The sequence below is a fragment of the Coenobita brevimanus genome, chromosome 8 (genome assembly GCF_032717465.1).
Source record: "Coenobita brevimanus isolate Jiangsu-jjx chromosome 8, ASM3271746v2, whole genome shotgun sequence".
Taxonomy (NCBI): Eukaryota; Metazoa; Arthropoda; class Malacostraca; order Decapoda; family Coenobitidae; genus Coenobita; species Coenobita brevimanus.
The window spans coordinates 16897984-16906613 of NC_136961.1; the positions used below are offsets into that span (position 1 = coordinate 16897984).

Sequence of the window (8630 nt, forward strand, 5' to 3'; positions counted from 1 at the left end):
TAGCTGCTGCTACGTGACGTGAGAGTGCGTCTGCTACTACATTAAACTTGCCTGGTACATATTGAAAAGTGGGATTAAAGTCCTGGATGATGACGGACCATCTAGCTACCCTACCTGTTAGGTTGCGGTTCTTGAACAAATCACATAGTGGAAGGTGGTCTGTTTGGATATGCACTGGATAACCATAGACTATATCTCTGAAATGTTTCAAAGACCAGACTACCGCTAGCGCTTCGAGATCTGTGACACTGTAGTTTTGTTCAGTGGTGGTAAGGGTGCGACTAACATACGCTATTACGCGCTTCCTTGATGCTTCATCGAGTTGCATCAAAACAGCACCAAGTCCAGTGCCTGAGGCGTCTGTGCAGAGAAGAAAGGGTTTTGTATAATCAGGGAATGCTAGAACAGGGGCATTTACAAGAGCTGTCTTTAGCTTTTGGAAAGCCTGTGACTGGTTGTTAGTCCAAGCAAAGGGCACATTCTGCTTGAGTAAGTGGGTCAGAGGAGTGGCGATCTTTGCGTAGCCTTGTATGAATCGACGATAATAGCCACTGAGGCCCAGGAAACTTCATACAGCTTCGGTAGTGGTAGGTTCTGGGAAGTTAATAATCGCCTTAGTTTTATCCTCATTAGTATGAATGCCTTGTGCATCTACGACATGGCCTAGGAATTTGATTTTCTTTTGCAGGAAGTCACATTTACTGAGATTAATTTTCATTCCTGTGAGCTGGAGGCGTTCAAAGACTTGCTGGAGTTTGGTAAAATGGTCAGGAATGGATTTACTCACAACAATGATAATCATCTAGGTAAGCAAAAAGAGTGTCCCATCATACCGCTGAAGACTGAATGGATAAGTCACATGAACACGGAAGGAGCATTTCTCAGACCAAAAGGGAGTCTCTTAAACTGAAAATGTCCGGAAGGGGTGCTGAAAGCCGTAACTGGGTGAGAGGACTCTTCCATTTCGACCTGCCAGTACTCGCTGAGGAGGTCTAAAGACGGAAAGACTACGTTATTTTCACCAAGGGATTCTAGCAAATCAGTGAGGATGGGTAACGGGCAACGGTCTGGAATGGTGACAGAATTGACCTTATGATAGTCGACTACTGCTCTAAAGTTGCCGTCCTTCTTTGGTACTAAGAAAAGTGGGCTATTCCATGGACTGACAGAGGGTTCAATAATGTCCTGATCTAACATGTTCTGTACCATTTGATCTGTCTGCTTTCTCTGGCTGTGAGGAAATCGATACACTGGTATGTAAATCGGCTGACTTCCTGGTAGTAGTTCAATCGTATGTTTGACAAGGTCTGTTCTGCCCATTGGTTCACCGGGTAAGGCAACCACGTTTCTGTACGAGGTCCGAAGATCGAGGAGTTGAGGCGTATTTTCTGGGAAATCCGCGCAAGTGAGATGTGAGAGCATATCGGGTGAATATGTTAGCGCAGATCCCGTAGAGTTAATAGTACATACACCGATTGGCGTACTATCATCAGTCTGAATAGTAGGAATTGAGGAATCCTGGCACACCTTTACGGCCGCTGGGTATACCGGTACTAGGAAGTCTCCAATCTTTACACCACTTTTAAGTTTTAGTGGAGCATTTGTGACATTGAGCAAGTACAGGTAGCATAAACTGTCCTCTAAGACTGTACACCACGCTGACTCATAAGTCAAGCCATTCACACAACACGTCTCAGGTAGTGTTAGTACATCCACTCCTTCTTTCGCACCGGCAACACAAACAGAGACTTTGGTGAACTCATGCCATAACAAAATTGTGCACGTATTCGTTACTGCACGTCTCTGCGTGTTGGAGAAGATCATTCACACTGTGTGAGGTAGGTAACTGAGACATGTCTGAGTCAGCGATAGTGTTGTCGGGAGAGGAGGTAAGAGCCATCTCCGAAGGCTGAGAGGATGTATCAGTAGACATTGAGGAATTTATGTCCTTGCTCGCAGTCAGTAAAGGAATGATCTCTTTATTCTCAGATGATGATGGTGGTGGTTTGGGCTGGTCTGGACTTTTTGGTAGTGATCGGGACAGAGGGAATTGAAGGAATGATTTGACCATAAGAACAGGACGGGGACATTCCATACTGTATACTGGGAATCCAGAAATGTCTATACTACCACAGGCAGGTAATAATGCAATGGAGTGTTGTGCCATGGTGGAGAAACCAATAAGGGCATCTGCGGGATATTGCAAGTCATTAGTGACATGAAATTCAATTGGGATAGGCGGCAAATCTCTGTGTAGTTTGACTTCTAGGGTGACTCTTCCCTTAACCTTAAACTCTGAGCCTTCGACACCACATAGGCGAATGTCTGGTGGTTCTAGGAAACTGACGTGGTTGTGATGTCATTGAATAAGATGTAAGGAATTGTCAGAGATCAGATTTACTATAGATCCTGTTTCCAAGAAGAATGACGTTGGTATGTCATGACTGCATCCGAGAATGACTAAACTCGAGGATGTTATGGGACCTACATGGCGGATGGGGAGTTGGGTTTCTGGTTCTACGTGATATTGGGCCGATACGGGCGCGGCGCTTCCCCTGACTGTTGGCGGTTGAGGTAACAACATTCCTCAGTGGTGTGAGTCGTGCTGGATTTGTGGTATTTGCAGTCTGGACGACGGGAGCGGGAAGGCGTACGCTGTCTGGTTTGGGAGTGAGAACGTCTGTATTTACAAACGCAACTGGATTCTCGATGTCCAGGATGACCACAGTGCCAGCAAAGAATTGAAGATTGTCTGTTCCGTCTGATGCTAGATTGATCATGACCTGCAGTAGGAGAACGATGTGTGGCAGGTCTGCTGCGTGTGGTGGGACGGGAGCGAGATTGGTCTGGGGTAGTGGAGGTGTGACAGACTGAGAAGGCCAAGGGTTGGGTGGTGCCCTGACGCGTGTAGTTCGAACCCGTTCTTTCATGAATGGCTTCAGTGACCTGAATAATTTTATCTCCTGGACTGAAACCTATTTCCAAGGCTAGCTCTCGCTGTTTAGGAGTAAGCCAGTGAAGGAATCTCAGGTAACCAATTAAGCCAACAAAGTTGGTGAGTGAAATCACTGGAACTCCATTTTTGTCTTCTAACCATTTCGTGCCTACCAGTAATTGGAGCATCTCACTACTAGTTGCTTTCATGGCGGCGGCAACTTCGCGGAGCTTGGCATGTTGCGCTGGGACCCTCAAGTCCTCATCCATTTGGTTTAGGAGATTAATGAATCCCATGAGAGACGCGGTATTTGAATGCTGGCAACAAAGGCTGATGAGTTCTGTATGAAAATCAGCAAAGGTATTAATGCTATCAAAATGTCCTGCACGGATCACGGATCCGATTTCTGATTTGCCGTGGTGCAAGCGACCCATGAGGTAGGCTACTTTGAGCGATTCATCGGTGATCTGCCGATTGTGGATGTCGGTTGCGACTTCTCTGAGGAAATCATAGACAGACCAAGTTGGGTCCTGGGCCCCTATTCAAAAACATTCCTAGGAAAGTCCTAAGAACTGCTCTCAGCTTGGACTGTGTCTTGGGAATCGATTCATAAACATTACCTAGGACGTACATGGCAATTCCTACACAGGAATTTTCCCAAGTCCCAGACTTAGGAAAAGTGCTAACTGTAGCAATATTTTTCTTCGAAAATGCAGTTTTTGGCCAAGATAGAGAGATATATTGTTTAGTAAAATACTCTAAGTCATAAAATGATTATAGAAATAATGTAGGTGGATTTCTTGATAAATGTTAGTATCTATTTTCCAGTTACATTTTCTTTTTTCTGTGGACGCTAGGCTATCGTGTATTGTAAACATACAGACGACGCGGGAGCATTCAACCTCGTTTGGCAACATATTCAGTACAGAAATGGAGACAATGGACATAAGCTTCAACAGCACAACTAGTGTCACTTGTACATCAAGGAAGCCTAATTGGACAAGAGACGAGGTCTTACTGCTCATGCAGCTGATTGAGGGGAAGAAGAATGTCATCAAGGGCAAGCTTGGAGGGACAGTTTCCAAGCAAGGAAAAAAATATGGCATGGGAGAGTGTGGCCTCCGGGGTCAACGCAGCGTACCCCAGCACGAAGAGGACGGCTAAGGAGTGCCAGAAGAAATACCTAAGCATTAAGGCAAAAGAAAGGCAGACCAGCACTCTTACCAAGGATTATTGTGGAACAGGTAAGTTCAAGGTTAATAGGTGTTACTGTTTGCTTTGGGTCATTTTGCAGTTTCGTTAACCATGGAATTAGAAAATGTAGATTTGTCTTAACCTAACTAACCAAACCTAGCCTAGCATGGTTCCGAGGTTAGGTTAACAACAAATTTTCATTTTCAAATTTCATGGATGTATGAAACTGCAACTAACCCAGCCTAGGATGTTCCTATGTTAGATTAGGGTAGGTTAAAACAAATTATCATTTTCAAATTCAACGGTTGCCCTAGACTGCACAATGACCTCTCTTTTGTACAATTTCAACACATATCTCAAAGTGCGAACTCTTACTCTTTTTTTATGTACTGTTAAATGTAAGTTTCATTCAGATTTTACTTCAAATTTTCTTAAGTGCTGGTATTCATTTTTAAGTAGTACAATCATAAAAAGTGTCATAACATGGTGCTGTCTTGATTCCGTATGGCCAAATTCCTGTACCAAACATCCTTGCTTTACGAAAGTAATTATTGTCGACCTATATGAAAAATGTGCTTTATACTTGTTGCATTAGTTTAATAAAAAAAAAAAAAGTGCTTTCTAAATATGGCCTGTTAATTAAATTTTCACAGTGATATTTTACTGTAGTTATAAGGCTTTTACTGTATATAAGCAAAAAATGTTGTTTACTTATTCACCAGCTGTTTCCAGCTTGAGTAACTTACATTTTCATTTTATGCTCAGCCTTTTTTATTTATTTTTTTTTAAGCTTTTCCTGCCTGTCATCTTGCTTACCGCATTTCCATAAGCATGAGCCAATGAAACAGACATGAACAACCCGAGTGTCCTCAGAAAACATCCAAACCCTACGTGTTGCCATTATGTGTCATCCTTAGGGAAAATTTTTATACAGTAATCGTACCACCGCTTGATCCCGTTCAGGAAAAATTGCAGGATGTCCTTGGCAAGACCAATGTGACTTTTATCGGGATTGGAGAGTGTGAAGACTGGGAAACCGTGTCAGGGACTCAGTTTCTTCTCGTTGATGAGAGGTTTGTTGTATTTTTTACTGTTTTGTATTTATCTTAACAAAATATATTGAATATACATATAGTACAATAACAGCAAGACCTTGACAGTATGTGCTTAATATGGATGGTGGTATACTGTGTTGGTTTTGCTGCATTATTTAGCATATAGTCAGTGACTTACTAGAATTGTCTTTTACATTTCTTGCATAATTTCATAATCTTTATTTCTTATTAGAGCCTACCGGTACATTGTAACCTTTCATTTTACTTTAGTTATGTAACTGATTTTTCAGTTATTGTTCTGTATGTTGCAGAGAAGCTTTAAGGACAAAAAAAAAAAAAAAAAAAGAGCCAAATATATGCTTCTGTTATATCTAGTTGGTCATGATCCTTGGTTCTTTGGACTAGGTCCAAAGAAAGTCAGTGTTAGCCAAGGATATATTATGTGTGTATATATATACATATATATATACACACAAACACACACACAGTATATAAACCTCTTTCATATTTGGTTTCTATGAGTCGAGAAATTAAAGTCATAATAACAATTTAATTTTTATTAAGACAGTACCTGGCAATTATAAACTGCAAATACATCTATGTAGTTTTACCAAAATTTGAAGTGTACTAGGGAAAATTTGTACTGGCTGTTAACAAACCATCACCAAACACTTTGGATTCATTATAACTGTCCCTAATAAAAAACAATGCTAATAAGAATTCTATTTCTTCCAGAGCTGATGGGCAGTTGGAGGCTGGAGCGGCAGTCACTGCTGTTGATGGGAGGGCAGAAGACAATTCTGTGCCGCAGCAATCTGCGCTGCAACAATCTGCGTCGCAGCTTCCTTCAGGGATGCTGCAGCCCATGACCAGTGCTGCTTGGCTTCAGCTGTCACAAGCAGAAATGGAGAGCTTGGTAAAAAAAAATCTCAGTACGATGCCAATCTAGCGGAAAGAGATTATTGGCTGTATATGCGGGAGTTAAAAAGACTGGGCCACCACTAGCCTACTTGATCTAACCAAGCCTAGAGAGAATCCCCTTTATTTATTACTCTGGATTAGAGCTGTTTTTTAATATGATGTTTGGTGCTCCAGTAACCCTAAGGTTGAACTCCTGTGATAGTGATGTAGTTACTGTGATACAAAAGTGCATTAATAAATATGTATGAGAGTATTGTATGCCTTTTCTACCCATGAACTAATATGACTGAAAGTTAACAGTGGAAAAGGGAAAGCATGCCTACCAGTAATACTATCAGATTGGGAAAAAAGGTTTAAACAGGGTACAGCTCAAAAATGAACATTACTGACAAGGCATTGTCAGTACGTATTTTTACATTGGTAATATGTATATTCATGTAACAATTCTCAAAACTAGGCATTAATTTGTGCTATGTGTGAAACTATGATGAATACAAGAGTATAATGGAGTGCAAAATTGGAGTATGATAAACAACAAAGTGGGACTTTTGGATCAATTGGCACTGCATTAGACTTCCTGTTAAAGAAGGAGATTGGATCAAGTGCAATAATTGTGTACAATTGATAATGAATATTAAAAAAATAAAACCTTATCAAGTGTTGTCCAGTATGAGGCTTTACTGATAACATATATACTACAGTATTTACCTGAAGTGAGTGTTGGCAAAATTATCCCTGAACACAAGTCCAGCACAGGGCATGTTTGCTGGAGGTTGGATGATGGCCATGTCAGCATCATCATTCTGCATTCCATCTACATTGTTACCATCATCATAACCAGGTAACTGAATGTTTCTGCCCTTGCAGATGTTGTGTAGCATGGCACAAACACACATGATTTTGCACACCTTGAGGGGTGGGGTAACTCGGATTTCCCCATGCAGTACGTGAAAACGTCGCTTTAGTTGACCAATCCCTTTCTCGACCACACATCTTTGCCTTTCTGTGTGCTCTGAAAATAGTGAATGAGTTCAGTACATTGTAATAGTTCAAGCTAATGAGTACAAAGACAAGCTGAAAACTGAAATACACCATTTCTGTTTAGTAGCTACCTAACATTAAACAACGGGAACACAAACTGTTTTTCCATCTCTGTACCACCGATCCATTCCTTAGGTACCATTACAGAAGTACTATGACACAATCCAGTACAATACAACAATATACTGTACTGTATGTAAACAAATCATAAAATCCTAGCTTGGTTAACTCCCTCACAAAGCTTCACAAAGTGAACATTAAGAACTAGTAAACTAACGTACAGTCCTGATATATATATATATATATATATATATATATATATATATATATATATATATATAAAATGGCAGTACCAGAAGTATATATAAAAAATAGGTTAGGTTAGGGTTGGGTTGGGTTGGGTTGGATTAGGTTAGGTTAGGTTAGTTTAGGTTAGCTTAGGTTCGGTTTGGTTAGGTTATATTTTTGAAGGCAAGTTAGTTTTTCTGTTTCTTTTTTTTTTATGTGATCTGATTGATTCTGGACCTTAATTATACTGCAAATGCATTGTTTTAATGTTCCCCAACCCCAAAACCCTTGTTTCCCAAAGGTCCTACAAGTTTGTGGGGAGGGTGGGGGAACTCAGAAAGTAGTGGTTTTCCTTGAAAATCAGTTTCAAAATCAATCGAATCATAAAATAACACCACAGAAAAAGTTCATTTTCATTCATTCATTGCCAGACGCCATGTATCCCACACGGGGTGGCCAAGGGCTTAGAGTTAATTGTTTTACAGGGAGGGGCACTAATCCTCCACCAACCTCACTTGACACGTAGGGATGCCAACAGCATCTGGTGTTCCCAGGTGGTCACCCATCCAAGTACTAACCAGACCCAACGTTGCTTAACTTCGCTGATCGGACGGGAAGCGGTGTACTCAACGTGGTAAAAAACTTCCTGAGAACCTTAGAACTAATTAAGTATGGTACAGTCCTAATATATATATATATATATATATATATATATATATATGTGTGTGTGTGTGTGTGTGTGAAATGGCAGTCATAGTACCACCAGTATATATATATATATATATATATATATATATATATATATATATATATATATATATAAAGGTTAGGTTTGGGTTGGGTTGGGTTAGGTTAGGAAAAAATCTTTAAGGGAAATAAGTTTTTCTGGTATTTTTTTGTGTGGTTTGATTGATTCTGGACCTTGTTTATACTGCAAATGCATCGTTTTGATGTTCTCCAGGCCAAAAACTCCTCTTTCCCATAGGTCCCACAAGTTTGTGGGAAGGGTGGGGGAACTCAGTGGTTTGCCCTAAAAATGAATTTCAAAATCAGTCGAATCACATAAAAAAACACCACAGAAAAACTACTCTCCGTCAAAAAGTGCCTGAGAACCTCTTTCTGCATATTAACCAACAACTTACCTGTTGTAATTGATTTGTGCCCCTGGCTGTGGTTGGAGGTAAGGAGTTAGAAGC

At 40.6% G+C, this 8630-nt stretch overlaps 1 pseudogene; it reads right to left on the reverse strand.

The window, feature by feature from the left end:
• Positions 1-7973: 7973 nt before the first annotated feature.
• LOC145408648 (5S ribosomal RNA) lies at positions 7974-8071 on the reverse strand (annotated as a pseudogene).
• Positions 8072-8630: the final 559 nt, after the last annotated feature.